We start from the raw sequence: 24,581 nt of genomic DNA on the forward strand, positions 1-24,581 counted from the left end.
GTGATGGCTATTGTGTCTGTTTGACTTCTTCCAAATGTCTGTACTGGCAATAAAAAGTAAACGTTTCCAATTTAAATAGCTAGAGAATAAAAACAATTTGCCAGTAATGTGAAAAAACCTACAGCACCTGGTGTTCCCATGTGGTCTCCCACCCAAGTACTAACCAGGCCCAACATTGCTTAGCTTCCAAGATCAGACGAGATTGGGCCTATACAATGTGGTATGGCTGTAGGTGAGATATAGGCACTTTTTTGCCCTCTTCTACTTCTATCACCAGGTAAGCTAATACAAAAGTTTCCTAACTGTATTGGCTTACTGAAAAAAATCATGTGTTGGTAATGTAAAAAGACCTACAGGACATGATATTAGCAGGGGGTCTTAAATTAAACTACTAAAGAGGCTCAACACTGTTTAGCTGCCAAAAGCAGTTGGAATTGGGCCTAAACAGTGTGGTAAGTCTTTAGGTGATGGCTATTGTGTCTGTTTGACCTCTTCCAAATGTCTGTACTGGCAATAAAAAGAAAAAGTTTCCAATTTAACCTACTAGAGAATAAAAACAATTTGCCAGTAATGTGAAAAAACCTACTGCACCTGGTGTTCCCATGTGGTCTCCCACCCAAGTACTAAACAGGCCCAACACTGCTTAGCTTCCAAGATCAGACAAGATTGGGCCTATCCAATGTGGTATGGCTGTAGGTGAAATACAGGCACTTTTTTGCCCTCTTCTACTTCTATCACCAGGTAAGCTAATAAAAAAGTTTCCTAACTGAATTGGCTTACTGAAAAAAATTATGTGTTGGTAATGTAAAAAGACCTACAGGACATGATATTAGCAGGGGGTCTTAAATTAAACTACTAAAGAGGCTCAACACTGTTTAGCTGCCAAAAGCAGTTGGAATTGGTCCTAAACAGTGTGGTAAGTCTTTAGGTGATGGCTATTGTGCCTGTTTGACTTCTTCCAAATGTCTGTACTGGCAATAAAAAGTAAACGTTTCCAATTTAAATAGCTAGAGAATAAAAACAATTTGCCAGTAATGTGAAAAAACCTACAGCACCTGGTGTTCCCATGTGGTCTCCCACCCAAGTACTAACCAGGCCCAACATTGCTTAGCTTCCAAGATCAGACGAGATTGGGCCTATACAATGTGGTATGGCTGTAGGTGAGATACAGGCACTTTTTTGCCCTCTTCTACTTCTATCACCAGGTAAGCTAATACAAAAGTTTCCTAACTGTATTGGCTTACTGAAAAAAAACATGTGTTGGTAATGTAAAAAGACCTACAGGACATGATATTAGCAGGGGGTCTTAAATTAAACTACAGAGGCTCAACACTGTTTAGCTGCCAAAAGCAGTTGGAATTGGGCCTAAACAGTGTGGTAAGTCTTTAGGTGATGGCTATTGTGTCTGTTTGACCTCTTCCAAATGTCTGTACTGGGAATTAAAACGAAAAAGTTTCCAATTTAACCTACTAGAGAATAAAAACAATTTGCCAGTAATGTGAAAAAACCTACAGCACCTGGTGTTCCCATGTGGTCTCCCACCCAAGTACTAAACAGGCCCAACACTGCTTAGCTTCCAAGATCAGACAAGATTGGGCCTATCCAATGTGGTATGGCTGTAGGCGAGATACAGGCACTTTTTTGCCCTCTTCTACTTCTATCACCAGGTAAGCTAATAAAAAAGTTTCCTAACTGTATTGGCTTACTGAAAAAAATTATGTGTTGGTAATGTAAAAAGACCTACAGGACATGATATTAGCAGGGGGTCTTAAATTAAACTACTAAAGAGGCTCAACACTGTTTAGCTGCCAAAAGCAGTTGGAATTGGTCCTAAACAGTATGGTAAGTCTTTAGGTGATGGCTATTGTGTCTGTTTGACCTCTTCCAAATGTCAGTGCTGGCAATAAAAAGAAATTTTTTCCAATTTAAATAGCAAGAGAATAAAAACAATTTGCCAGTAATGTGAAAAAACCTAGAGCACCTGGTGTTCCCATGTGGTCTCCCACCCAAGTACTAACCAGGCCCAACACTGCTTAGCTTCCAAGATCAGACGAGATTGGGCCTATCCAATGTGGTATGGCTGTAGGTGAGATACAGGCACTTTTTTGCCCTCTTCTACTTCTATCACCAGGTAAGCTAATACAAAAGTTTCCTAACTGTATTGGCTTACTGAAAAAAATCATGTGTTGGTAATGTAAAAATACCTACAGGACATGATATTAGCAGGGGGTCTTAAATTAAACTACTAAAGAGGCTCAACACTATTTAGCTGCCAAATGCAGTTGGAATTGGGCCTAAACAGTATGGTAAGTCTTTAGGTGATGGCTATTGTGTCTTTTTGACCTCTTCCAAATGTCAGTGCTGGCAATAAAAAGAAAATTTTTCCAATTTAAATAGCTAGAGAATAAAAACAATTTGCCAGTAATGTGAAAAAACCTACAGCACCTGGTGTTCCCATGTGGTCTCCCACCCAAGTACTAACCAGGCCCTACACTGCTTAGCTTCCAAGATCAGACGAGATTGGGCCTATCCAATGTGGTATTGCTGTAGGTGAGACACAGGCACTTTTTTGCCCTCTTCTACTTCTATCACCAGGTAAGCTAATACAAAAGTTTCCTAACTGTATTGGCTTACTGAAAAAAATCATGTGTTGGTAATGTAAAAAGACCTACAGGACATGATATTAGCAGGGGGTCTTAAATTAAACTACTAAAGAGGCTCAACACTGTTTAGCTGCCAAAAGCAGTTGGAATTGGGGATAAACAGTGTGGTAAGTCTTTAGGTGATGGCTATTGTGTCTGTTTGACCTCTTCCAAATGTCTGTACTGGCAATAAAAAGAAAAAGTTTCCAATTTAAATAACTAGAGAATAAAAACAATTTGCCAGTAATGTGAAAAAACCTACAGCACGTGGCTGTTCCCATGTGCTCTCCCACCCAAGTACTAACCAGGCCCAACACTGCTTAGCTTCCAAGATCAGACGAGATTGGGCCTATCCAATGTGGTATGGCTGTAGGTGAGATACAGGCACTTTTTTGCCCTCTTCTACTTCTATCACCAGGTAAGCTAATAAAAAAGTTTCCTAACTGTATTGGCTTACTGAAAAAAATCATGTGTTGGTAATGTAAAAAGACCTACAGGACATGTTATTAGCAGGGGGTCTTAAATTAAACTACTAAAGAGGCTCAACACTGTTTAGCTGCCAAATGCAGTTGGAATTGGGCCTAAACAGTATGATAAGTCTTTAGGTGATGGCTATTGTGTCTGTTTGACCTCTTCCAAATGTCAGTGCTGGCAATAAAAAGAATTTTTTTCCAATTTAAATAGCTAGAGAATAAAAACAATTTGCCAGTAATGTGAAAAAAACCTACAGCACCTGGTGTTCCCATGTGGTCTCCCACCCAAGTACTAAACAGGCCCAACACTGCTTAGCTTCCAAGATCAGACGAGATTGGGCCTATCCAATGTGGTATGGCTGTAGGTGAGATACAGGCACTTTTTTGCCCTCTTCTACTTCTATCACCAGGTAAGCTAATAAAAAAGTTTCCTAACTGTATTGGCTTACTGAAAAAAATCATGTGTTGGTAATGTAAAAAGACCTACAGGACATGATATTAGCAGGGGGTCTTAAATTAAACTACTAAAGAGGCTCAACACTGTTTAGCTGCCAAAAGCAGTTGGAATTGGGCCTAAACAGTGTGGTAAGTCTTTAGGTGATGGCTATTGTGTCTGTTTGACCTCTTCCAAATGTTTGTACTGGCAATAAAAAGAAAAAGTTTCCAATTTAAATAGCTAGAGAATAAAAACAATTTGCCAGTAATGTGAAAAAACCTACAGCACCTGGTGTTCCCATGTGGTCTCCCACCCAAGTACTAAACAAGCCCAACACTGCTTAGCTTCCAAGATCAGACGAGATTGGGCCTATCCAATGTGGTATGGCTGTAGGTGAGATATAGGCACTTTTTTGCCCTCTTCTACTTCTATCACCAGGTAAGCTAATACAAAAGTTTCCTAACTGTATTGGCTTACTGAAAAAAATCATGTGTTGGTAATGTAAAAAGACCTACAGGACATGATATTAGCAGGGGGTCTTAAATTAAACTACTAAAGAGGCTCAACACTGTTTAGCTGCCAAAAGCAGTTGGAATTGGGCCTAAACAGTGTGGTAAGTCTTTAGGTGATGGCTATTGTGTCTGTTTGACCTCTTCCAAATGTCTGTACTGGCAATAAAAAGAAAAAGTTTCCAATTTAACCTACTAGAGAATAAAAACAATTTGCCAGTAATGTGAAAAAACCTACAGCACCTGGTGATCCCATGTGGTCTCCCACCCAAGTACTAACCAGACCCAACATTGCTTATCTTCAAAGATCAGACGAGATTGGGCCTATACAATGTGGTATGGCTGTAGGTGAGATACAGGCACTTTTTTGCCCTCTTCTACTTCTATCACCAGGTAAGCTAATACAAAAGTTTCCTAACTGTATTGGCTTACTGAAAAAAAACATGTGTTGGTAATGTAAAAAGACCTACAGGACATGATATTAGCAGGGGGTCTTAAATTAAACTACAGAGGCTCAACACTGTTTAGCTGCCAAAAGCAGTTGGAATTGGGCCTAAACAGTGTGGTAAGTCTTTAGGTGATGGATATTTTGTCTGTTTGACCTCTTCCAAATGTCTGTAATGGCAATAAAAAGAAAAAGTTTCCAATTTAACCTACTAGAGAATAAAAACAATTTGCCAGTAATGTGAAAAAACCTACAGCACCTGGTGTTCCCATGTGGTCTCCCACCCAAGTACTAAACAGGCCCAACACTGCTTAGCTTCCAAGATCAGACAAGATTGGGCCTATCCAATGTGGTATGGCTGTAGGTGAGATACAGGCACTTTTTTGCCCTCTTCTACTTCTATCACCAGGTAAGCTAATAAAAAAGTTTCCTAACTGTATTGGCTTACTGAAAAAAATTATGTGTTGGTAATGTAAAAAGACCTACAGGACATGATATTAGCAGGGGGTCTTAAATTAAACTACTAAAGAGGTTTAACACTGTTTAGCTGCCAAAAGCAGTTGGAATTGGTCCTAAACAGTATGGTAAGTCTTTAGGTGATGGCTATTGTGTCTGTTTGACCTCTTCCAAATGTCAGTGCTGGCAATAAAAAGACATTTTTTCCAATTTAAATAGCAAGAGAATAAAAACAATTTGCCAGTAATGTGAAAAAACCTAGAGCACCTGGTGTTCCCATGTGGTCTCCCACCCAAGTACTAACCAGGCCCAACACTGCTTAGCTTCCAAGATCAGACGAGATTGGGCCTATCCAATGTGGTATGGCTGTAGGTGAGATACAGGCACTTTTTTGCCCTCTTCTACTTCTATCACCAGGTAAGCTAATACAAAAGTTTCCTAACTGTATTGGCTTACTGAAAAAAATCATGTGTTGGTAATGTAAAAATACCTACAGGACATGATATTAGCAGGGGGTCTTAAATTAAACTACTAAAGAGGCTCAACACTGTTTAGCTGCCAAAAGCAGTTGGAATTGGGCCTAAACAGTGTGGTAAGTCTTTAGGTGATGGCTATTGTGTCTGTTTGACCTCTTCCAAATGTCTGTACTGGCAATAAAAATAAAAAGTTTCCAATTTAAATAGCTAGAGAATAAAAACAATTTGCCAGTAATGTGAAAAAACCTACAGCACCTGGTGTTCCCATGTGGTCTCCCACCCAAGTACTAAACAGGTCCAACACTGCTTAGCTTCCAAGATCAGACGAGATTGGGCCTATCCAATGTGGTATGGCTGTAGGTGAGATACAGGCACTTTTTTGCCCTCTTCTACTTCTATCACCAGGTAAGCTAATAAAAAAGTGTCCTAACTGTATTGGCTTACTGAAAAAAATTATGTGTTGGTAATGTAAAAAGACCTACAGGACATGATATTAGCGGGGGTCTTAAATTAAACTACTAAAGAGGCTCAACACTGTTTAGCTGCCAAAAGCAGTTGGAATTGGGCCTAAACAGTGTGGTAAGTCTTTAGGTGATGGCTATTGTGTCTGTTTGACCTCTTCCAAATGTCTGTACTGGCAATAAAAAGAAAAAGTTTCCAATTTAAATAGCTAGAGAATAAAAACAATTTGCCAGTAATGTGAAAAAACCTACAGCACCTGGTGTTCCCATGTGGTCTCCCACCCAAGTACTAAACAGGCCCAACACTGCTTAGCTTCCAAGATCAGACAAGATTGGGCCTATCCAATGTGGTATGGCTGTAGGTGAGATACAGGCACTTTTTTGCCCTCTTCTACTTCTATCACCAGGTAAGCTAATAAAAAAGTTTCCTAACTGTATTGGCTTACTGAAAAAAATTATGTGTTGGTAATGTAAAAAGACCTACAGGACATGATATTAGCAGGGGGTCTTAAATTAAACTACTAAAGAGGCTCAACACTGTTTAGCTGCCAAAAGCAGTTGGAATTGGTCCTAAACAGTATGGTAAGTCTTTAGGTGATGGCTATTGTGTCTGTTTGACCTCTTCCAAATGTCAGTGCTGGCAATAAAAAGAAATTTTTTTCCAATTTAAATAGCAAGAGAATAAAAACAATTTGCCAGTAATGTGAAAAAACCTAGAGCACCTGGTGTTCCCATGTGGTCTCCCACCCAAGTACTAACCAGGCCCAACACTGCTTAGCTTCCAAGATCAGACGAGATTGGGCCTATCCAATGTGGTATGGCTGTAGGTGAGATACAGGCACTTTTTTGCCCTCTTCTACTTCTATCACCAGGTAAGCTAATACAAAAGTTTCCTAACTGTATTGGCTTACTGAAAAAAATCATGTGTTGGTAATGTAAAAATACCTACAGGACATGATATTAGCAGGGGGTCTTAAATTAAACTACTAAAGAGGCTCAACACTGTTTAGCTGCCAAAAGCAGTTGGAATTGGGCCTAAACAGTGTGGTAAGTCTTTAGGTGATGGCTATTGTGTCTGTTTGACCTCTTCCAAATGTCTGTACTGGCAATAAAAATAAAAAGTTTCCAATTTAAATAGCTAGAGAATAAAAACAATTTGCCAGTAATGTGAAAAAACCTACAGCACCTGGTGTTCCCATGTGGTCTCCCACCCAAGTACTAAACAGGTCCAACACTGCTTAGCTTCCAAGATCAGACGAGATTGGGCCTATCCAATGTGGTATGGCTGCAGGTGAGATACAGGCACTTTTTTGCCCTCTTTTACTTCTATCACCAGGTAAGCTAATAAAAAAGTTTCCTAACTGTATTGGCTTACTGAAAAAAATTATGTGTTGGTAATGTAAAAAGACCTACAGGACATGATATTAGCGGGGGTCTTAAATTAAACTACTAAAGAGGCTCAACACTGTTTAGCTGCCAAAAGCAGTTGGAATTGGGCCTAAACAGTGTGGTAAGTCTTTAGGTGATGGCTATTGTGTCTGTTTGACCTCTTCCAAATGTCTGTACTGGCAATAAAAAGAAAAAGTTTCCAATTTAAATAGCTAGAGAATAAAAACAATTTGCCAGTAATGTGAAAAAACCTACAGCACCTGGTGTTCCAATGTGGTCTCCCACCCAAGTACTAACCAGGCCCAACACTGCTTAGCTTCCAAGATCAGACGAGATTGGGCCTATCCAATGTGGTATGGCTGTAGGTGAGATACAGGCACTTTTTTGCCCACTTCTACTTCTATCACCAGGTAGGCTAATACAAAAGTTTCCTAACTGTATTGGCTTACTGAAAAAAATCATGTGTTGGTAATGTAAAAAGACCTACAGGACATGATATTAGCAGGGGGTCTTAAATTAAACTACTAAAGAGGCTCAACACTGTTTAGCTGCCAAAAGCAGTTGGAATTGGGCCTAAACAGTGTGGTAAGTCTTTAGGTGATGGCTATTGTGTCTGTTTGACCTCTTCCAAATGTCTGTATTGGCAATAAAAAGAAAAAGTTTCCAATTTAAATAGCTAGAGAATAAAAACAATTTGCCAGTAATGTGAAAAAACCTACAGCACCTGGTGTTCCCATGTGGTCTCCCACCCAAGTACTAAACAGGTCCAACGCTGCTTAGCTTCCAAGATCAGACGAGATTGGGCCTATTCAACGTGGTATGGCTGTAGGTGACATACAGGCACTTTTTTGCCCTCTTCTACTTCTATCACCAGGTAAGCTAATAAAAAAGTTTCCTAACTGTATTGGCTTACTGAAAAAAATTATGTGTTGGTAATGTAAAAAGACCTACAGGACATGATATTAGCAGGGGGTCTTAAATTAAACTACTAAAGAGGCTCAACACTGTTTAGCTGCCAAAAGCAGTTGGAATTGGGCCTAAACAGTGTGGTAAGTCTTTAGGTGATGGCTATTGTGTCTGTTTGACTTCTTCCAAATGTCTGTACTGGCAATAAAAAGTAAACGTTTCCAATTTAAATAGCTAGAGAATAAAAACAATTTGCCAGTAATGTGAAAAAACCTACAGCACCTGGTGTTCCCATGTGGTCTCCCACCCAAGTACTAACCAGGCCCAACACTGCTTAGCTTCCAAGATCAGACAAGATTGGGACTATCCAATGTGGTATGGCTGTAGTAAAATACAGGCACTTTTTTGCCCTCTTCTACTTCTATCACCAGGTAAGCTAATAAAAAAGTTTCCTAACTGTGTTGGCTTACTGAAAAAAATTATGTGTTGGTAATGTAAAAAGACCTACAGGACATGATATTAGCAGGGGGTCTTAAATTAAACTACTAAAGAGGCTCAACACTGTTTAGCTGTCAAAAGCAGTTGGAATTGGGCCTAAACAGTGTGGTAAGTCTTTAGGTGATGGCTATTGTGTCTGTTTGACTTCTTCCAAATGTCTGTACTGGCAATAAAAAGTAAACGTTTCCAATTTAAATAGCTAGAGAATAAAAACAATTTGCCAGTAATGTGAAAAAACCTACAGCACCTGGTGTTCCCATCTGGTCTCCCACCCATGTACTAACCAGGCCCAACATTGCTTAGCTTCCAAGATCAGACGAGATTGGGACTATCCAATGTGGTATGGCTGTAGTAAGATGCAGGCACTTTTTTGCCCTCTTCTACTTCTATCACCAGGTAAGCTAATACAAAAGTTTCCTAACTGTATTGGCTTACTGAAAAAAATCATGTGTTGGTAATGTAAAAAGACCTACAGGACATGATATTAGCAGGGGGTCTTAAATTAAACTACTAAAGAGGCTCAACATTGTTTAGCTGCCAAAAGCAGTTGGAATTGGGCCTAAACAGTGTGGTAAGTCATTAGGTGATGGCTATTGTGTCTGTTTGACCTCTTCCAAATGTTTGTACTGGCAATAAAAAGAAAAAGTTTCCAATTTAAATAGCTAGAGAATAAAAACAATTTGCCAGTAATGTGAAAAAACCAACAGCACCTGGTGTTCCCATGTGGTCTCCCACCCAAGTACTAACCAGGCCCAACACTGCTTAGCTTCCAAGATCAGATGAGATTGGGCCTATCTAATGTGGTATGGCTGTAGATTAGATACAGGCACTTTTTTGCTCTCTTCTACTTCTATCACCATGTAAGCTAATAAAAAAGTTTCCTAACTGTATTGGCTTACTGCAAAAAATCATGTGTTGGTAATGTAAAAAGACCTACAGGACATGATATTAGCAGGGATCCTTAAATTAAACTACTAAAGAGGCTCAACACTGTTTAGCTGCCAAAAGCAGTTGGAATTGGGCCTAAACAGTGTGGTAAGTCTTTAGGTGATGGCTATTGTGTCTGTTTGACCTCTTCCAAATGTCTGTGCTGGCAATAAAAAGAAAAAGTTTCCAATTTAAATAGCTAGAGAATAAAAACAATTTGCCAGTAATATGAAAAAACCTACAGCACCTGGTGTTCCCATGTGGTCTCCCATCCTAGTACTAACCAGGCCCAACACTTCTCTGCTTCCAAGATCACGGCCTATCCAATGTGGTATGGCTGTAAGTGAGATACAAGCACTTTTTTGCCCTCTTCTACTTCTAACACCAGGTAAGCTAATAAAAAAGTTTCCTAACTGTATTGGCTTACTGAAAAAAATTATGTGTTGGTAATGTAAAAAGACCTACAGGACATGTTATTAGCAGGGGGTCTTAAATTAAACTACTAAAGAGGCTCAACACTTTTTAGCTGCCAAATGCAGTTGGAATTGGGCCTAAACAGTATGGTAAGTCTTTAGGTGATGGCTATTGTGTCTGTTTGACCTATTCCAAATGTCAGTGCTGGCAATAAAAATATTTTTTTTTCCAATTTAAATAGCTAGAGAATAAAAACAATTTGCCAGTAATGTGAAAAAACCTACAGCACCTAGTGTTCCCATCTGGTCTCCCACCCAAGTATTAACCAGGCCCAACACTGCTTAGCTTCCAAGATCAGACGAGATTGGGCCTATCCAATGTGGTATGGCTAAAGGTGAGATACAGGCACTTTTTTGCCCTCTTCTACTTCTATCACCAGGTAAGCTAATAAAAAAGTTTCCTAACTGTATTGGCTTACTGAAAAAAAATCATGTGTTGGTAATGTAAAAAGACCTACAGGACATGATATTAGCAGGTGGTCTTAAATTAAACTACTAAAGAGGCTCAACACTGTTTAGCTGCCAAAAGCAGATGGAATTGAGCCTAAACAGTTTGGTAAGTCTTTAGGTGATGGCTATTGTGTCTGTTTGACCTCTTCCAAATGTCAGTGCTGGCAATAAAAAGAAAAAGTTTCCAATTTAAATAGCTAGAGAATAAAAACAATTTGCCAGTAATGTGAAAAAACCCACAGAACCTGGTGTTCCCATGTGGTCTCCCACCCAAGTACTAACCAGGCCCAACACTGCTTAGCTTCCAAGATCAGACGAGATTGGGCCTATCCAATGTAGTATGGCTGTAGGTGAGATACAGGCACTTTTTTGCCCTCTTCTACTTCTATCACCAAGTAAGCTAATAAAAAAGTTTCCTAACTGTATTGGCTTACTGAAAAAAATCATGTGTTGGTAATGTAAAAAGACCTACAGGACATGATATTAGCAGGTGGTCTTAAATTAAACTACTAAAGAGGCTCAACACTGTTTAGCTGCCAAAAGCAGATGGAATTGAGCCTAAACAGTTTGGTAAGTCTTTAGGTGATGGCTATTGTGTCTGTTTGACCTCTTCCAAATGTCTGTGCTGGCAATAAAAAGAAAAAATTTCCAATTTAAATAGCTAGAGAATAAAAACAATTTGCCAGTAATGTGAAAAAACCTACAGCACCTGGTGTTCCCATGTGGTCTCCCACCCAAGTACTAAACAGGTCCAACACTGCTTAGCTTCCAAGATCAGACGAGATTGGGCCTATCCAATGTGGTATGGCTGCAGGTGAGATACAGGCACTTTTTTGCCCTCTTTTACTTCTATCACCAGGTAAGCTAATAAAAAAGTTTCCTAACTGTATTGGCTTACTGAAAAAAATTATGTGTTGGTAATGTAAAAAGACCTACAGGACATGATATTAGCGGGGGTCTTAAATTAAACTACTAAAGAGGCTCAACACTGTTTAGCTGCCAAAAGCAGTTGGAATTGGGCCTAAACAGTGTGGTAAGTCTTTAGGTGATGGCTATTGTGTCTGTTTGACCTCTTCCAAATGTCTGTACTGGCAATAAAAAGAAAAAGTTTCCAATTTAAATAGCTAGAGAATAAAAACAATTTGCCAGTAATGTGAAAAAACCTACAGCACCTGGTGTTCCAATGTGGTCTCCCACCCAAGTACTAACCAGGCCCAACACTGCTTAGCTTCCAAGATCAGACGAGATTGGGCCTATCCAATGTGGTATGGCTGTAGGTGAGATACAGGCACTTTTTTGCCCACTTCTACTTCTATCACCAGGTAGGCTAATACAAAAGTTTCCTAACTGTATTGGCTTACTGAAAAAAATCATGTGTTGGTAATGTAAAAAGACCTACAGGACATGATATTAGCAGGGGGTCTTAAATTAAACTACTAAAGAGGCTCAACACTGTTTAGCTGCCAAAAGCAGTTGGAATTGGGCCTAAACAGTGTGGTAAGTCTTTAGGTGATGGCTATTGTGTCTGTTTGACCTCTTCCAAATGTCTGTATTGGCAATAAAAAGAAAAAGTTTCCAATTTAAATAGCTAGAGAATAAAAACAATTTGCCAGTAATGTGAAAAAACCTACAGCACCTGGTGTTCCCATGTGGTCTCCCACCCAAGTACTAAACAGGTCCAACGCTGCTTAGCTTCCAAGATCAGACGAGATTGGGCCTATTCAACGTGGTATGGCTGTAGGTGACATACAGGCACTTTTTTGCCCTCTTCTACTTCTATCACCAGGTAAGCTAATAAAAAAGTTTCCTAACTGTATTGGCTTACTGAAAAAAATTATGTGTTGGTAATGTAAAAAGACCTACAGGACATGATATTAGCAGGGGGTCTTAAATTAAACTACTAAAGAGGCTCAACACTGTTTAGCTGCCAAAAGCAGTTGGAATTGGGCCTAAACAGTGTGGTAAGTCTTTAGGTGATGGCTATTGTGTCTGTTTGACTTCTTCCAAATGTCTGTACTGGCAATAAAAAGTAAACGTTTCCAATTTAAATAGCTAGAGAATAAAAACAATTTGCCAGTAATGTGAAAAAACCTACAGCACCTGGTGTTCCCATGTGGTCTCCCACCCAAGTACTAACCAGGCCCAACACTGCTTAGCTTCCAAGATCAGACAAGATTGGGACTATCCAATGTGGTATGGCTGTAGTAAAATACAGGCACTTTTTTGCCCTCTTCTACTTCTATCACCAGGTAAGCTAATAAAAAAGTTTCCTAACTGTGTTGGCTTACTGAAAAAAATTATGTGTTGGTAATGTAAAAAGACCTACAGGACATGATATTAGCAGGGGGTCTTAAATTAAACTACTAAAGAGGCTCAACACTGTTTAGCTGTCAAAAGCAGTTGGAATTGGGCCTAAACAGTGTGGTAAGTCTTTAGGTGATGGCTATTGTGTCTGTTTGACTTCTTCCAAATGTCTGTACTGGCAATAAAAAGTAAACGTTTCCAATTTAAATAGCTAGAGAATAAAAACAATTTGCCAGTAATGTGAAAAAACCTACAGCACCTGGTGTTCCCATCTGGTCTCCCACCCATGTACTAACCAGGCCCAACATTGCTTAGCTTCCAAGATCAGACGAGATTGGGACTATCCAATGTGGTATGGCTGTAGTAAGATGCAGGCACTTTTTTGCCCTCTTCTACTTCTATCACCAGGTAAGCTAATACAAAAGTTTCCTAACTGTATTGGCTTACTGAAAAAAATCATGTGTTGGTAATGTAAAAAGACCTACAGGACATGATATTAGCAGGGGGTCTTAAATTAAACTACTAAAGAGGCTCAACATTGTTTAGCTGCCAAAAGCAGTTGGAATTGGGCCTAAACAGTGTGGTAAGTCATTAGGTGATGGCTATTGTGTCTGTTTGACCTCTTCCAAATGTTTGTACTGGCAATAAAAAGAAAAAGTTTCCAATTTAAATAGCTAGAGAATAAAAACAATTTGCCAGTAATGTGAAAAAACCAACAGCACCTGGTGTTCCCATGTGGTCTCCCACCCAAGTACTAACCAGGCCCAACACTGCTTAGCTTCCAAGATCAGATGAGATTGGGCCTATCTAATGTGGTATGGCTGTAGATTAGATACAGGCACTTTTTTGCTCTCTTCTACTTCTATCACCATGTAAGCTAATAAAAAAGTTTCCTAACTGTATTGGCTTACTGCAAAAAATCATGTGTTGGTAATGTAAAAAGACCTACAGGACATGATATTAGCAGGGATCCTTAAATTAAACTACTAAAGAGGCTCAACACTGTTTAGCTGCCAAAAGCAGTTGGAATTGGGCCTAAACAGTGTGGTAAGTCTTTAGGTGATGGCTATTGTGTCTGTTTGACCTCTTCCAAATGTCTGTGCTGGCAATAAAAAGAAAAAGTTTCCAATTTAAATAGCTAGAGAATAAAAACAATTTGCCAGTAATATGAAAAAACCTACAGCACCTGGTGTTCCCATGTGGTCTCCCATCCTAGTACTAACCAGGCCCAACACTTCTCTGCTTCCAAGATCACGGCCTATCCAATGTGGTATGGCTGTAAGTGAGATACAAGCACTTTTTTGCCCTCTTCTACTTCTAACACCAGGTAAGCTAATAAAAAAGTTTCCTAACTGTATTGGCTTACTGAAAAAAATTATGTGTTGGTAATGTAAAAAGACCTACAGGACATGTTATTAGCAGGGGGTCTTAAATTAAACTACTAAAGAGGCTCAACACTTTTTAGCTGCCAAATGCAGTTGGAATTGGGCCTAAACAGTATGGTAAGTCTTTAGGTGATGGCTATTGTGTCTGTTTGACCTATTCCAAATGTCAGTGCTGGCAATAAAAATATTTTTTTTTCCAATTTAAATAGCTAGAGAATAAAAACAATTTGCCAGTAATGTGAAAAAACCTACAGCACCTAGTGTTCCCATCTGGTCTCCCACCCAAGTATTAACCAGGCCCAACACTGCTTAGCTTCCAAGATCAGACGAGATTGGGCCTATCCAATGTGGTATGGCTAAAGGTGAGATACAGGCACTTTTTTGCCCTCTTCTACTTCTATCACCAGGTAAGCTAATAAAAAAGTTTCCTAACTGTATTGGCTTACTGAAAAAAAATCATGTGTTGGTAATGTAAAAAGACCTACAGGACATGATATTAGCAGGTGGTCTTAAATTAAACTACTAAAGAGGCTCAACACTGTTTAGCTGCCAAAAGCAGATGGAATTGAGCCTAAACAGTTTGGTAAGTCTTTAGGTGATGGCTATTGTGTCTGTTTGACCTCTTCCAAATGTCAGTGCTGGCAATAAAAAGAAAAAGTTTCCAATTTAAATAGCTAGAGAATAAAAACAATTTGCCAGTAATGTGAAAAAACCCACAGAACCTGGTGTTCCCATGTGGTCTCCCACCCAAGTACTAACCAGGCCCAACACTGCTTAGCTTCCAAGATCAGACGAGATTGGGCCTATCCAATGTAGTATGGCTGTAGGTGAGATACAGGCACTTTTTTGCCCTCTTCTACTTCTATCACCAAGTAAGCTAATAAAAAAGTTTCCTAACTGTATTGGCTTACTGAAAAAAATCATGTGTTGGTAATGTAAAAAGACCTACAGGACATGATATTAGCAGGTGGTCTTAAATTAAACTACTAAAGAGGCTCAACACTGTTTAGCTGCCAAAAGCAGATGGAATTGAGCCTAAACAGTTTGGTAAGTCTTTAGGTGATGGCTATTGTGTCTGTTTGACCTCTTCCAAATGTCTGTGCTGGCAATAAAAAGAAAAAATTTCCAATTTAAATAGCTAGAGAATAAAAACAATTTGCCAGTAATCTGAAAAAACCTACAGCACCTGGTGTTCCCATGTGGTCTCCCACCCAAGTACTAACCAGGCCCAACACTGCTTAGCTTCCAAGATCAGACGAGATTGGGCCTATCCAATGTGGTATGGCTGTAGGTGAGATACAGGCACTTTTTTGCCCTCTTCTACTTCTATCACCAGGTAAGCTAATACAAAAGTTTCCTAACTGTATTGGCTAACTGAAAAAAATCATGTGTTGGTAATGTAAAAGGATCTACAGGACATGATATTAGCAGGGGGTCTTAAATTAAACTACTAAAGAGGCTCAACACTGTTTAGCTGCCAAAAGCAGTTGGAATTGGGCCTAAACAGTGTGGTAAGTCTTTAGGTGATGGCTATTGTGTCTGTTTGACCTCTTCCAAATGTCTGTACTGGCAATAAAAAGAAAAAGTTTCCAATTTAAATAGCTAGAGAATAAAAACAATTTGCCAGTAATGTGAAAAAACCTACAGCACTTGGTGTTCCCATGAGGTCTCCCACCCAAGTACTAACCAGGCCCAACACTGCTTAGCTTCCAAGATCAGACGAGATTGGGCCTATCCAATGTGGTATGGCTGTAGGTGAGATACAGGCACTTTTTTGCCCTCTTCTACTTCTATCACCAGGTAAGCTAATAAAAAAGTTTCCTAACTGTATTGGCTTACTGAAAAAAAATCATGTGTTGGTAATGTAAAAAGACCTACAGGACATGTTATTAGCAGGGGGTCTTAAATTAAACTACTAAAGAGGCTCAACACTGTTTAGCTGCCAAATGCAGTTGGAATTGGGCCTAAACAGTATGGTAAGTCTTTAGGTGATGGCTATTGTGTCTGTTTGACCTCTTCCAAATGTCAGTGCTGGCAATAAAAAGAAAATTTTTCCAATTTAAATAGCTAGAGAATAAAAACAATTTGCCAGTAATGTGAAAAAACCTACAGCACCTGGTGTTCCCATGTGGTCTCCCACCCAAGTACTAACCAGGCCCAACACTGCTTAGCTTCCAAGATCAGACGAGATTGGGCCTATCCAATGTGGTATTGCTGTAGGTGAGATACAGGCACTTTTTTGCCCTCTTCTACTTCTATCACCAGGTAAGCTAATACAAAAGTTTCCTAACTGTATTGGCTTACTAAAAAAAATCATGTGTTGGTAATGTAAAAAGACCTACAGGACATGATATTAGCAGGGGGTCTTAAATTAAACTACTAAAGAGGCTCAACACTGTTTAGCTGCCAAAAGCAGTTGGAATTGGGCCTAAACAGTGTGGTAAGTCTTTAGGTGATGGCTATTGTGTCTGTTTGACCTCTTCCAAATGTCTGTGCTGGCAATAAAAAGAAAAAGTTTCCAATTTAAATAGCTAGAGAATAAAAACAATTTGCCAGTAATATGAAAAAACCTACAGCACCTGGTGTTCCCATGTGGTCTCCCATCCTAGTACTAACCAGGCCCAACACTTCTCTGCTTCCAAGATCAGGGCCTATCCAATGTGGTATGGCTGTAAGTGAGATACAAGCACTTTTTTGCCCTCTTCTACTTCTATCACCAGGTAAGCTAATAAAAAAGTTTCCTAACTGTATTGGCTTACTGAAAAAAAATCATGTGTTGGTAATGTAAAAAGACCTACAGGACATGATATTAGCAGGTGGTCTTAAATTAAACTACTAAAGAGGCTCAACACTGTTTTGCTGCCAAAAGCAGATGGAATTGAGCCTAAACAGTTTGGTAAGTCTTAAGGTGATGGCTATTGTGTCTGTTTGACCTCTTCCAAATGTCAGTGCTGGCAATAAAAAGAAAAAGTTTCCAATTTAAATAGCTAGAGAATAAAAACAATTTGCCAGTAATGTGAAAAAACCCACAGAACCTGGTGTTCCCATGTGGTCTCCCACCCAAGTACTAACCAGGCCCAACACTGCTTAGCTTCCAAGATCAGACGAGATTGGGCCTATCCAATGTGGTATGGCTGTAGGTGAGATACAGGCACTTTTTTGCCCTCTTCTACTTCTATCACCAAGTAAGCTAATAAAAAAGTTTCCTAACTGTATTGGCTTACTGAAAAAAATCATGTGTTGGTAATGTAAAAAGACCTACAGGACATGATATTAGCAGGTGGTCTTAAATTAAACTACTAAAGAGGCTCAACACTGTTTAGCTGCCAAAAGCAGATGGAATTGAGCCTAAACAGTTTGGTAAGTCTTTAGGTGATGGCTATTGTGTCTGTTTGACCTCTTCCAAATGTCTGTGCTGGCAATAAAAAGAAAAAGTTTCCAATTTAAATAGCTAGAGAATAAAAACAATTTGCCAGTAATGTGAAAAAACCTACAGCACCTGGTGTTCCCATGTGGTCTCCCACCCAAGTACTAACCAGGCCCAACACTGCTTAGCTTCCAAGATCAGACGAGATTGGGCCTATCCAATGTGGTATGGCTGTAGGTGAGATACAGGCACTTTTTTGCCCTCTTCTACTTCTATCACCAGGTAAGCTAATACAAAAGTTTCCTAACTGTATTGGCTAACTGAAAAAAATCATGTGTTGGTAATGTAAAAGGACCTACAGGACATGATATTAGCAGGGGGTCTTAAATTAAACTACTAAAGAGGCTCAACACTGTTTAGCTGCCAAAAGCAGTTGGAATTGGGCCTAAACAGTGTGGTAAGTCTTTAGGTGATGGCTATTGTGTCTGTTTGACCTCTTCCAAATGTCTGTACTGGCAATAAAAAGAAAAAGTTTCCAATTTAAATAGCTAGAGAATAAAAACAATTTGCCAGTAATGTGAAAAAACCTACAGCACCTGGTGTTCCCATGTGGTCTCCCACCCAAGTACTAACCAGGCCCAACACTGCTTAGCTTCCAAGATCAGACGAGATTGGGCCTATCCAATGTGGTATGGCTGTAGGTGAGATACAGGCACTTTTTTGCCCTCTTCTACTTCTATCACCAGGTAAGCTAATAAAAAAGTTTCCTAACTGTATTGGCTTACTGAAAAAAATCATGTGTTGGTAATGTAAAAAGACCTACAGGACATGTTATTAGCAGGGGGTCTTAAATTAAACTACTAAAGAGGCTCAACACTGTTTAGCTGCCAAATGCAGTTGGAATTGGGCCTAAACAGTATGGTAAGTCTTTAGGTGATGGCTATTGTGTCTGTTTGACCTCTTCCAAATGTCAGTGCTGGCAATAAAAAGAATTTTTTTCCAATTTAAATAGCTAGAGAATAAAAACAATTTGCCAGTAATGTGAAAAAACCTACAGCACCTGGTGTTCCCATGTGGTCTCCCACCCAAGTACTAACCAGGCCCAACACTGCTTAGCTTCCAAGATCAGACGAGATTGGGCCTATCCAATGTGGTTTTGCTGTAGGTGAAATACAGGCACTTTTTTGCCCTCTTCTACTTCTATCACCAGGTAAGCTAATACAAAAGTTTCCTAACTGTATTGGCTTACTGAAAAAAATCATGTGTTGGTAATGTAAAAAGACCTACAGGACATGATATTAGCAGGGGGTCTTAAATAAAACTACTAAAGAGGCTCAACACTGTTTAGCTGCCAAAAGCAGTTGGAATTGGGCCTAAACAGTGTGGTAAGTCTTTAGGTGATGGCTATTGTGTCTGTTTGACCTCTTCCAAATGTTTGTACTGGCAATAAAAAGAAAAAGTTTCCAATTTAAATAGCTAGAGAATAAAAACAATTTGCCAGTAATGTGAAAAAACCTACAGCACCTGGTGTTCCCATGTGGTCTCCCACCCAAGTACTAAACAGGCCCAACACTGCTTAGCTTCCAAGATCAGACGAGATTGGGCCTATCCAATGTGGTATGGCTGTAGGTGAGATACAGGCACTTTTTTGCCCTCTTCTACTTCTATCACCAGGTAAGCTAATAAAAAAGTTTCCTAACTGTATTGGCTTACTGAAAAAAATTATGTGTTGGTAATGTAAAAAGACTTACAGGACATGATATTAGCAGGGGGTCTTAAATTAAACTACTAAAGAGGCTCAACACTGTTTAGCTGCCAAAAGCAGTTGGAATTGGGCCTAATCAGTGTGGTACGTCTTTAGGTGATGGCTATTGTGTCTGTTTGACTTCTTCCAAATGTCTGTACTGGCAATAAAAAGAAAAAGTTTCCAATTTAAATAGCTAGAGAATAAAAACAATTTGCCAGTAATGTGAAAAAACCTACAGCACCTGGTGTTCCCATGTGGTCTCCCACCCAAGTACTAAACAGGCCCAACACTGCTTAGCTTCCAAGATCAGGCCTATCCAATGTGGTATGGCTGTAGGTGAGATACAGGCACTTTTTTGCCCTCTTCTACTTCTATCACCAGGTAAGCTAATAAAAAAGTTTCCTAACTGAATTGGCTTACTGAAAAAAATTATGTGTTGGTAATGTAAAAAGACCTACAGGACATGATATTAGCAGGGGGTCTTAAATTAAACTACTAAAGAGGCTCAACACTGTTTAGCTGCCAAAAGCAGTCGGAATTGGTCCTAAACAGTGTGGTAAGTCTTTAGGTGATGGCTATTGTGTCTGTTTGACTTCTTCCAAATGTCTGTACTGGCAATAAAAAGTAAACGTTTCCAATTTAAATAGCTAGAGAATAAAAACAATTTGCCAGTAATGTGAAAAAAACTACAGCACCTGGTGTTCCCATGTGGTCTCCCACCCAGGTACTAACCAGGCCCAACACTGCTTAGCTTCCATGATCAGACGAGATTGGGCCTATCCAATGTGGTATGGCTGTAGGTGAGATACAGGCACTTTTTTGCCCTCTTCTACTTCTATCACCAGGTAAGCTAATAAAAAAGTTTCCTAACTGTATTGGCTTACTGAAAAAAATCATGTGTTGGTAATGTAAAAAGACCTACAGGACATGATATTAGCAGGGGGTCTTAAATTAAACTACTAAAGAGGCTCAACACTGTTTAGCTGCCAAAAGCAGTTGGAATTGGGCCTAAACAGTGTGGTAAGTCTTTAGGTGATGGCTATTGTGTCTGTTTGACCTCTTCCAAATGTCTGTACTGGCAATAAAAAGAAAAAGTTTCCAATTTAACCTACTAGAGAATAAAAACAATTTGCCAGTAATGTGAAAAAATCTACAGCACCTGGTGTTCCCATGTGGTCTCCCACCCAAGTACTAAACAGGCCCAACACTGCTTAGCTTCCAAGATCAGACAAGATTGGGCCTATCCAATGTGGTATGGCTGTAGGTGAGATACAGGCACTTTTTTGTCCTCTTCTACTTCTATCACCAGGTAAGCTAATAAAAAAGTTTCCTAACTGAATTGGCTTACTGAAAAAAATTATGTGTTGGTAATGTAAAAAGACCTACAGGACATGATATTAGCAGGGGGTCTTAAATTAAACTACTAAAGAGGCTCAACACTGTTTAGCTGCCAAAAGCAGTTGGAATTGGTCCTAAACAGTGTGGTAAGTCTTTAGGTGATGGCTATTGTGTCTGTTTGACTTCTTCCAAATGTCTGTACTGGCAATAAAAAGTAAATGTTTCCAATTTAAATAGCTAGAGAATAAAAACAATTTGCCAGTAATGTGAAAAAACCTACAGCACCTGGTGTTCCCATGTGGTCTCCCACCCAAGTACTAACCAGGCCCAACACTGCATAGCTTCCAAGATCAGACAAGATTGGACCTATCCAATGTGGTATGGCTGTAGGTGAGATACAGGCACTTTTTTGCCCTCTTCTACTTCTATCACCAGGTAAGCTAATAAAAAAGTTTCCTAACTGTATTGGCTTACTGAAAAAAATCATGTGTTGGTAATGTAAAAAGACCTACAGGACATGTTATTAGCAGGGGGTCTTAAATTAAACTACTAAAGAGGCTCAACACTGTTTAGCTGCCAAATGCAGTTGGAATTGGGCCTAAACAGTATGGTAAGTCTTTAGGTGATGGCTATTGTGTCTGTTTGACCTCTTCCAAATGTCAGTGCTGGCAATAAAAATATTTTTTTTCCAATTTAAATAGCAAGAGAATAAAAACAATTTGCCAGTAATGTGAAAAAACCTACAGCACCTGGTGTTCCCATGTGGTCTCCCACCCAAGTACTAACCAGGCCCAACACTGCTTAGCTTCCAAGATCAGACAAGATTGGGCCTATCCAATGTTGTATGGCTGTAGGTGAGATACAGGCACTTTTTTGCCCTCTTCTACTTCTATCACCAGGTAAGCTAATACAAAAGTTTCCTAACTGTATTGGCTTACTGAAAAAAATCATGTGTTGGTAATGTAAAAAGACCTACAGGACATGATATTAGCAGGGGGTCTTAAATTAAACTACTAAAGAGGCTCAACACTGTTTAGCTGCCAAAAGCAGTTGGAATTGGGCCTAAACAGTGTGGTAAGTCTTTAGGTGATGGCTATTGTGTCTGTTTGACTTCTTCCAAATGTCTGTACTGGCAATAAAAAGTAAACGTTTCCAATTTAAATAGCTAGAGAATAAAAACAATTTGCCAGTAATGTGAAAAAACCTACAGCACCTGGTGTTCCCATGTGGTCTCCCACCCAAGTACTAACCAGGCCCAACACTGCTTTGCTTCCAAGATCAGACGAGATTGGGCCTATCCAATGTGGTATGGCTGTAGGTGAGATGCAGGCACTTTTTTGCCCACTTCTACTTCTATCACCAGGTAGGCTAATACAAAAGTTTCCTAACTGTATTGGCTTACTGAAAAAAATTATGTGTTGGTAATGTAAAAAGACCTACAGGACATGATATTAGCAGGGGGTCTTAAATTAAACTACTAAAGAGGCTCAACACTGTTTAGCTGCCAAAAGCAGTTGGAATTGGGCCTAAACAGTGTGGTAAGTCTTTAGGTGATGGCTATTGTGTCTGTTTGACCTCTTCCAAATGTCTGTACTGGCAATAAAAAGAAAAAGTTTCCAATTTAAATAGCTAGAGAATAAAAACAATTTGCCAGTAATGTGAAAAAACCTACAGCACCTGGTGTTCCCATGTGGTCTCCCACCCAAGTACTAAACAGGTCCAACACTGCTTAGCTTCCAAGATCAGACGAGATTGGGCCTATCCAATGTGGTATGGCTGTAGGTGAGATACAGGCACTTTTTTGCCCTTTTCTACTTCTATCACCAGGTAAGCTAATAAAAAAGTGTCCTAACTGTATTGGCTTACTGAAAAAAATTATGTGTTGGTAATGTAAAAAGACCTACAGGACATGATATTAGCGGGGGTCTTAAATTAAACTACTAAAGAGGCTCAACACTGTTTAGCTGCCAAAAGCAGTTGGAATTGGGCCTAAACAGTGTGGTAAGTCTTTAGGTGATGGCTATTGTGTCTGTTTGACCACTTCCAAATGTCTGTACTGGCAATAAAAAGAAAAAGTTTCCAATTTAAATAGCTAGAGAATAAAAACAATTTGCCAGTAATGTGAAAAAACCTACAGCACCTGGTGTTCCCATGTGGTCTCCCACCCAAGTACTAAACAGGCCCAACACTGCTTAGCTTCCAAGATCAGACAAGATTGGGCCTATCCAATGTGGTATGGCTGTAGGTGAGATACAGGCACTTTTTTGCCCTCTTCTACTTCTATCACCAGGTAAGCTAATAAAAAAGTTTCCTAACTGTATTGGCTTACTGAAAAAAATTATGTGTTGGTAATGTAAAAAGACCTACAGGACATGATATTAGCAGGGGGTCTTAAATTAAACTACTAAAGAGGCTCAACACTGTTTAGCTGCCAAACGCAGTTGGAATTGGTCCTAAACAGTATGGTAAGTCTTTAGGTGATGGCTATTGTGTCTGTTTGACCTCTTCCAAATGTCAGTGCTGGCAATAAAAAGAATTTTTTTTCCAATTTAAATAGCAAGAGAATAAAAACAATTTGCCAGTAATGTGAAAAAACCTAGAGCACCTGGTGTTCCCATGTGGTCTCCCACCCAAGTACTAACCAGGCCCAACACTGCTTAGCTTCCAAGATCAGACGAGATTGGGCCTATCCAATGTGGTATGGCTGTAGGTGAGATACAGGCACTTTTTTGCCCTCTTCTACTTCTATCACCAGGTAAGCTAATACAAAAGTTTCCTAACTGTATTGGCTTACTGAAAAAAATCATGTGTTGGTAATGTAAAAATACCTACAGGACATGATATTAGCAGGGGGTCTTAAATTAAAATACTAAAGAGGCTCAACACTGTTTAGCTGCCAAAAGCAGTTGGAATTGGGCCTAAACAGTGTGGTAAGTCTTTAGGTGATGGCTATTGTGTCTGTTTGACCTCTTCCAAATGTCTGTACTGGCAATAAAAATAAAAAGTTTCCAATTTAAATAGCTAGAGAATAAAAACAATTTGCCAGTAATGTGAAAAAACCTACAGCACCTGGTGTTCCCATGTGGTCTCCCACCCAAGTACTAAACAGGTCTAACACCGCTTAGCTTCCAAGATCAGACGAGATTGGGCCTATCCAATGTGGTATGGCTGTAGGTGAGATACAGGCACTTTTTTGCCCTCTTCTACTTCTATCACCAGGTAAGCTAATAAAAAAGTTTCCTAACTGTATTGGCTTACTGAAAAAAATTATGTGTTGGTAATGTAAAAAGACCTACAGGACATGATATTAGCGGGGGTCTTAAATTAAACTACTAAAGAGGCTCAACACTGTTTAGCTGCCAAAAGCAGTTGGAATTGGGCCTAAACAGTGTGGTAAGTCTTTAGGTGATGGCTATTGTGTCTGTTTGACCTCTTCCAAATGTTTGTACTGGCAATAAAAAGAAAAAGTTTCCAATTTAAATAGCTAGAGAATAAAAACAATTTGCCAGTAATGTGAAAAAACCTACAGCACCTGGTGTTCCAATGTGGTCTCCCACCCAAGTACTAACCAGGCCCAACACTGCTTAGCTTCCAAGATCAGACGAGATTGGGCCTATCCAATGTGGTATGGCTGTAGGTGAGATACAGGCACTTTTTTGCCCACTTCTACTTCTATCACCAGGTAGGCTAATACAAAAGTTTCCTAACTGTATTGGCTTACTGAAAAAAATCATGTGTTGGTAATGTAAAAAGACCTACAGGACATAATATTAGCAGGGGGTCTTAAATTAAACTACTAAAGAGGCTCAACACTGTTTAGCTGCCAAAAGCAGTTGGAATTGGGCCTAAACAGTGTGGTAAGTCTTTAGGTGATGGCTATTGTGTCTGTTTGACCTCTT

The 24,581-nt window shown here is 39.5% G+C and overlaps 33 non-coding genes and 17 pseudogenes across 33 annotated transcripts; all 50 read right to left on the minus strand.

Annotated features, from left to right (window-relative positions):
- Window positions 1–115: 115 nt before the first annotated feature.
- LOC146044880 (5S ribosomal RNA) lies at window positions 116–234 on the minus strand. The gene has a single exon (XR_014465316.1). It is a non-coding gene; the product is annotated as a 5S ribosomal RNA (ribosomal RNA).
- A 345-nt stretch (window positions 235–579) lies between these two features.
- Window positions 580–698, minus strand: LOC146043973 (5S ribosomal RNA; annotated as a pseudogene).
- Window positions 699–1,043: 345 nt separating this feature from the next.
- LOC146044892 (5S ribosomal RNA) lies at window positions 1,044–1,162 on the minus strand. The gene has a single exon (XR_014465328.1). It is a non-coding gene; the product is annotated as a 5S ribosomal RNA (ribosomal RNA).
- Window positions 1,163–1,505: 343 nt separating this feature from the next.
- On the minus strand, window positions 1,506–1,624 carry LOC146043734 (5S ribosomal RNA). Its single transcript, XR_014464725.1, has one exon. It is a non-coding gene; the product is annotated as a 5S ribosomal RNA (ribosomal RNA).
- Window positions 1,625–1,969: 345 nt separating this feature from the next.
- On the minus strand, window positions 1,970–2,088 carry LOC146043503 (5S ribosomal RNA). Its single transcript, XR_014464495.1, has one exon. It is a non-coding gene; the product is annotated as a 5S ribosomal RNA (ribosomal RNA).
- A 345-nt stretch (window positions 2,089–2,433) lies between these two features.
- On the minus strand, window positions 2,434–2,552 carry LOC146044847 (5S ribosomal RNA). The gene has a single exon (XR_014465283.1). It is a non-coding gene; the product is annotated as a 5S ribosomal RNA (ribosomal RNA).
- A 345-nt stretch (window positions 2,553–2,897) lies between these two features.
- Window positions 2,898–3,017, minus strand: LOC146044246 (5S ribosomal RNA; annotated as a pseudogene).
- Window positions 3,018–3,363: 346 nt separating this feature from the next.
- LOC146044810 (5S ribosomal RNA) lies at window positions 3,364–3,482 on the minus strand. Its single transcript, XR_014465247.1, has one exon. It is a non-coding gene; the product is annotated as a 5S ribosomal RNA (ribosomal RNA).
- A 345-nt stretch (window positions 3,483–3,827) lies between these two features.
- Window positions 3,828–3,946, minus strand: LOC146043312 (5S ribosomal RNA). The gene has a single exon (XR_014464306.1). It is a non-coding gene; the product is annotated as a 5S ribosomal RNA (ribosomal RNA).
- Window positions 3,947–4,291: 345 nt separating this feature from the next.
- On the minus strand, window positions 4,292–4,410 carry LOC146044176 (5S ribosomal RNA; annotated as a pseudogene).
- Window positions 4,411–4,752: 342 nt separating this feature from the next.
- On the minus strand, window positions 4,753–4,871 carry LOC146043553 (5S ribosomal RNA). Its single transcript, XR_014464545.1, has one exon. It is a non-coding gene; the product is annotated as a 5S ribosomal RNA (ribosomal RNA).
- A 345-nt stretch (window positions 4,872–5,216) lies between these two features.
- LOC146043504 (5S ribosomal RNA) lies at window positions 5,217–5,335 on the minus strand. Its single transcript, XR_014464496.1, has one exon. It is a non-coding gene; the product is annotated as a 5S ribosomal RNA (ribosomal RNA).
- A 345-nt stretch (window positions 5,336–5,680) lies between these two features.
- On the minus strand, window positions 5,681–5,799 carry LOC146043329 (5S ribosomal RNA). The gene has a single exon (XR_014464322.1). It is a non-coding gene; the product is annotated as a 5S ribosomal RNA (ribosomal RNA).
- Window positions 5,800–6,143: 344 nt separating this feature from the next.
- Window positions 6,144–6,262, minus strand: LOC146043554 (5S ribosomal RNA). Its single transcript, XR_014464546.1, has one exon. It is a non-coding gene; the product is annotated as a 5S ribosomal RNA (ribosomal RNA).
- A 346-nt stretch (window positions 6,263–6,608) lies between these two features.
- On the minus strand, window positions 6,609–6,727 carry LOC146043505 (5S ribosomal RNA). Its single transcript, XR_014464497.1, has one exon. It is a non-coding gene; the product is annotated as a 5S ribosomal RNA (ribosomal RNA).
- Window positions 6,728–7,072: 345 nt separating this feature from the next.
- On the minus strand, window positions 7,073–7,191 carry LOC146043592 (5S ribosomal RNA). Its single transcript, XR_014464583.1, has one exon. It is a non-coding gene; the product is annotated as a 5S ribosomal RNA (ribosomal RNA).
- Window positions 7,192–7,535: 344 nt separating this feature from the next.
- Window positions 7,536–7,654, minus strand: LOC146044875 (5S ribosomal RNA). The gene has a single exon (XR_014465312.1). It is a non-coding gene; the product is annotated as a 5S ribosomal RNA (ribosomal RNA).
- Window positions 7,655–7,999: 345 nt separating this feature from the next.
- LOC146043298 (5S ribosomal RNA) lies at window positions 8,000–8,118 on the minus strand. The gene has a single exon (XR_014464292.1). It is a non-coding gene; the product is annotated as a 5S ribosomal RNA (ribosomal RNA).
- A 345-nt stretch (window positions 8,119–8,463) lies between these two features.
- On the minus strand, window positions 8,464–8,582 carry LOC146043879 (5S ribosomal RNA; annotated as a pseudogene).
- Window positions 8,583–8,926: 344 nt separating this feature from the next.
- On the minus strand, window positions 8,927–9,045 carry LOC146043966 (5S ribosomal RNA; annotated as a pseudogene).
- A 344-nt stretch (window positions 9,046–9,389) lies between these two features.
- Window positions 9,390–9,508, minus strand: LOC146043651 (5S ribosomal RNA). Its single transcript, XR_014464643.1, has one exon. It is a non-coding gene; the product is annotated as a 5S ribosomal RNA (ribosomal RNA).
- Window positions 9,509–10,309: 801 nt separating this feature from the next.
- LOC146044186 (5S ribosomal RNA) lies at window positions 10,310–10,428 on the minus strand (annotated as a pseudogene).
- Window positions 10,429–10,774: 346 nt separating this feature from the next.
- Window positions 10,775–10,893, minus strand: LOC146043867 (5S ribosomal RNA; annotated as a pseudogene).
- A 345-nt stretch (window positions 10,894–11,238) lies between these two features.
- Window positions 11,239–11,357, minus strand: LOC146043593 (5S ribosomal RNA). Its single transcript, XR_014464584.1, has one exon. It is a non-coding gene; the product is annotated as a 5S ribosomal RNA (ribosomal RNA).
- Window positions 11,358–11,701: 344 nt separating this feature from the next.
- LOC146044876 (5S ribosomal RNA) lies at window positions 11,702–11,820 on the minus strand. Its single transcript, XR_014465313.1, has one exon. It is a non-coding gene; the product is annotated as a 5S ribosomal RNA (ribosomal RNA).
- A 345-nt stretch (window positions 11,821–12,165) lies between these two features.
- On the minus strand, window positions 12,166–12,284 carry LOC146043299 (5S ribosomal RNA). The gene has a single exon (XR_014464293.1). It is a non-coding gene; the product is annotated as a 5S ribosomal RNA (ribosomal RNA).
- Window positions 12,285–12,629: 345 nt separating this feature from the next.
- Window positions 12,630–12,748, minus strand: LOC146043880 (5S ribosomal RNA; annotated as a pseudogene).
- Window positions 12,749–13,092: 344 nt separating this feature from the next.
- Window positions 13,093–13,211, minus strand: LOC146043967 (5S ribosomal RNA; annotated as a pseudogene).
- A 344-nt stretch (window positions 13,212–13,555) lies between these two features.
- On the minus strand, window positions 13,556–13,674 carry LOC146043652 (5S ribosomal RNA). Its single transcript, XR_014464644.1, has one exon. It is a non-coding gene; the product is annotated as a 5S ribosomal RNA (ribosomal RNA).
- An 801-nt stretch (window positions 13,675–14,475) lies between these two features.
- LOC146044187 (5S ribosomal RNA) lies at window positions 14,476–14,594 on the minus strand (annotated as a pseudogene).
- A 346-nt stretch (window positions 14,595–14,940) lies between these two features.
- On the minus strand, window positions 14,941–15,059 carry LOC146043868 (5S ribosomal RNA; annotated as a pseudogene).
- A 345-nt stretch (window positions 15,060–15,404) lies between these two features.
- Window positions 15,405–15,523, minus strand: LOC146044024 (5S ribosomal RNA). Its single transcript, XR_014464812.1, has one exon. It is a non-coding gene; the product is annotated as a 5S ribosomal RNA (ribosomal RNA).
- Window positions 15,524–15,868: 345 nt separating this feature from the next.
- LOC146043275 (5S ribosomal RNA) lies at window positions 15,869–15,987 on the minus strand. The gene has a single exon (XR_014464269.1). It is a non-coding gene; the product is annotated as a 5S ribosomal RNA (ribosomal RNA).
- A 346-nt stretch (window positions 15,988–16,333) lies between these two features.
- Window positions 16,334–16,452, minus strand: LOC146044785 (5S ribosomal RNA). Its single transcript, XR_014465222.1, has one exon. It is a non-coding gene; the product is annotated as a 5S ribosomal RNA (ribosomal RNA).
- An 801-nt stretch (window positions 16,453–17,253) lies between these two features.
- On the minus strand, window positions 17,254–17,372 carry LOC146043611 (5S ribosomal RNA). Its single transcript, XR_014464603.1, has one exon. It is a non-coding gene; the product is annotated as a 5S ribosomal RNA (ribosomal RNA).
- Window positions 17,373–17,717: 345 nt separating this feature from the next.
- LOC146044036 (5S ribosomal RNA) lies at window positions 17,718–17,836 on the minus strand. Its single transcript, XR_014464815.1, has one exon. It is a non-coding gene; the product is annotated as a 5S ribosomal RNA (ribosomal RNA).
- A 345-nt stretch (window positions 17,837–18,181) lies between these two features.
- On the minus strand, window positions 18,182–18,300 carry LOC146044048 (5S ribosomal RNA). The gene has a single exon (XR_014464817.1). It is a non-coding gene; the product is annotated as a 5S ribosomal RNA (ribosomal RNA).
- Window positions 18,301–18,645: 345 nt separating this feature from the next.
- On the minus strand, window positions 18,646–18,764 carry LOC146043370 (5S ribosomal RNA). The gene has a single exon (XR_014464362.1). It is a non-coding gene; the product is annotated as a 5S ribosomal RNA (ribosomal RNA).
- Window positions 18,765–19,109: 345 nt separating this feature from the next.
- On the minus strand, window positions 19,110–19,228 carry LOC146044812 (5S ribosomal RNA). The gene has a single exon (XR_014465248.1). It is a non-coding gene; the product is annotated as a 5S ribosomal RNA (ribosomal RNA).
- Window positions 19,229–19,573: 345 nt separating this feature from the next.
- LOC146044303 (5S ribosomal RNA) lies at window positions 19,574–19,682 on the minus strand (annotated as a pseudogene).
- Window positions 19,683–20,027: 345 nt separating this feature from the next.
- Window positions 20,028–20,146, minus strand: LOC146043802 (5S ribosomal RNA; annotated as a pseudogene).
- Window positions 20,147–20,491: 345 nt separating this feature from the next.
- Window positions 20,492–20,610, minus strand: LOC146043892 (5S ribosomal RNA; annotated as a pseudogene).
- A 345-nt stretch (window positions 20,611–20,955) lies between these two features.
- Window positions 20,956–21,074, minus strand: LOC146044093 (5S ribosomal RNA; annotated as a pseudogene).
- Window positions 21,075–21,419: 345 nt separating this feature from the next.
- Window positions 21,420–21,538, minus strand: LOC146043903 (5S ribosomal RNA; annotated as a pseudogene).
- Window positions 21,539–21,883: 345 nt separating this feature from the next.
- Window positions 21,884–22,002, minus strand: LOC146044838 (5S ribosomal RNA). Its single transcript, XR_014465274.1, has one exon. It is a non-coding gene; the product is annotated as a 5S ribosomal RNA (ribosomal RNA).
- Window positions 22,003–22,347: 345 nt separating this feature from the next.
- On the minus strand, window positions 22,348–22,466 carry LOC146043330 (5S ribosomal RNA). The gene has a single exon (XR_014464324.1). It is a non-coding gene; the product is annotated as a 5S ribosomal RNA (ribosomal RNA).
- Window positions 22,467–22,810: 344 nt separating this feature from the next.
- On the minus strand, window positions 22,811–22,929 carry LOC146043555 (5S ribosomal RNA). The gene has a single exon (XR_014464547.1). It is a non-coding gene; the product is annotated as a 5S ribosomal RNA (ribosomal RNA).
- Window positions 22,930–23,275: 346 nt separating this feature from the next.
- On the minus strand, window positions 23,276–23,394 carry LOC146043506 (5S ribosomal RNA). Its single transcript, XR_014464498.1, has one exon. It is a non-coding gene; the product is annotated as a 5S ribosomal RNA (ribosomal RNA).
- Window positions 23,395–23,739: 345 nt separating this feature from the next.
- LOC146043962 (5S ribosomal RNA) lies at window positions 23,740–23,858 on the minus strand (annotated as a pseudogene).
- Window positions 23,859–24,202: 344 nt separating this feature from the next.
- Window positions 24,203–24,321, minus strand: LOC146044878 (5S ribosomal RNA). Its single transcript, XR_014465314.1, has one exon. It is a non-coding gene; the product is annotated as a 5S ribosomal RNA (ribosomal RNA).
- Window positions 24,322–24,581: the final 260 nt, after the last annotated feature.

This window comes from Crinia signifera, chromosome 19 (genome assembly GCF_055691185.1).
Source record: "Crinia signifera chromosome 19, ASM5569118v1, whole genome shotgun sequence".
NCBI lineage: Eukaryota > Metazoa > Chordata > Amphibia > Anura > Myobatrachidae > Crinia > Crinia signifera.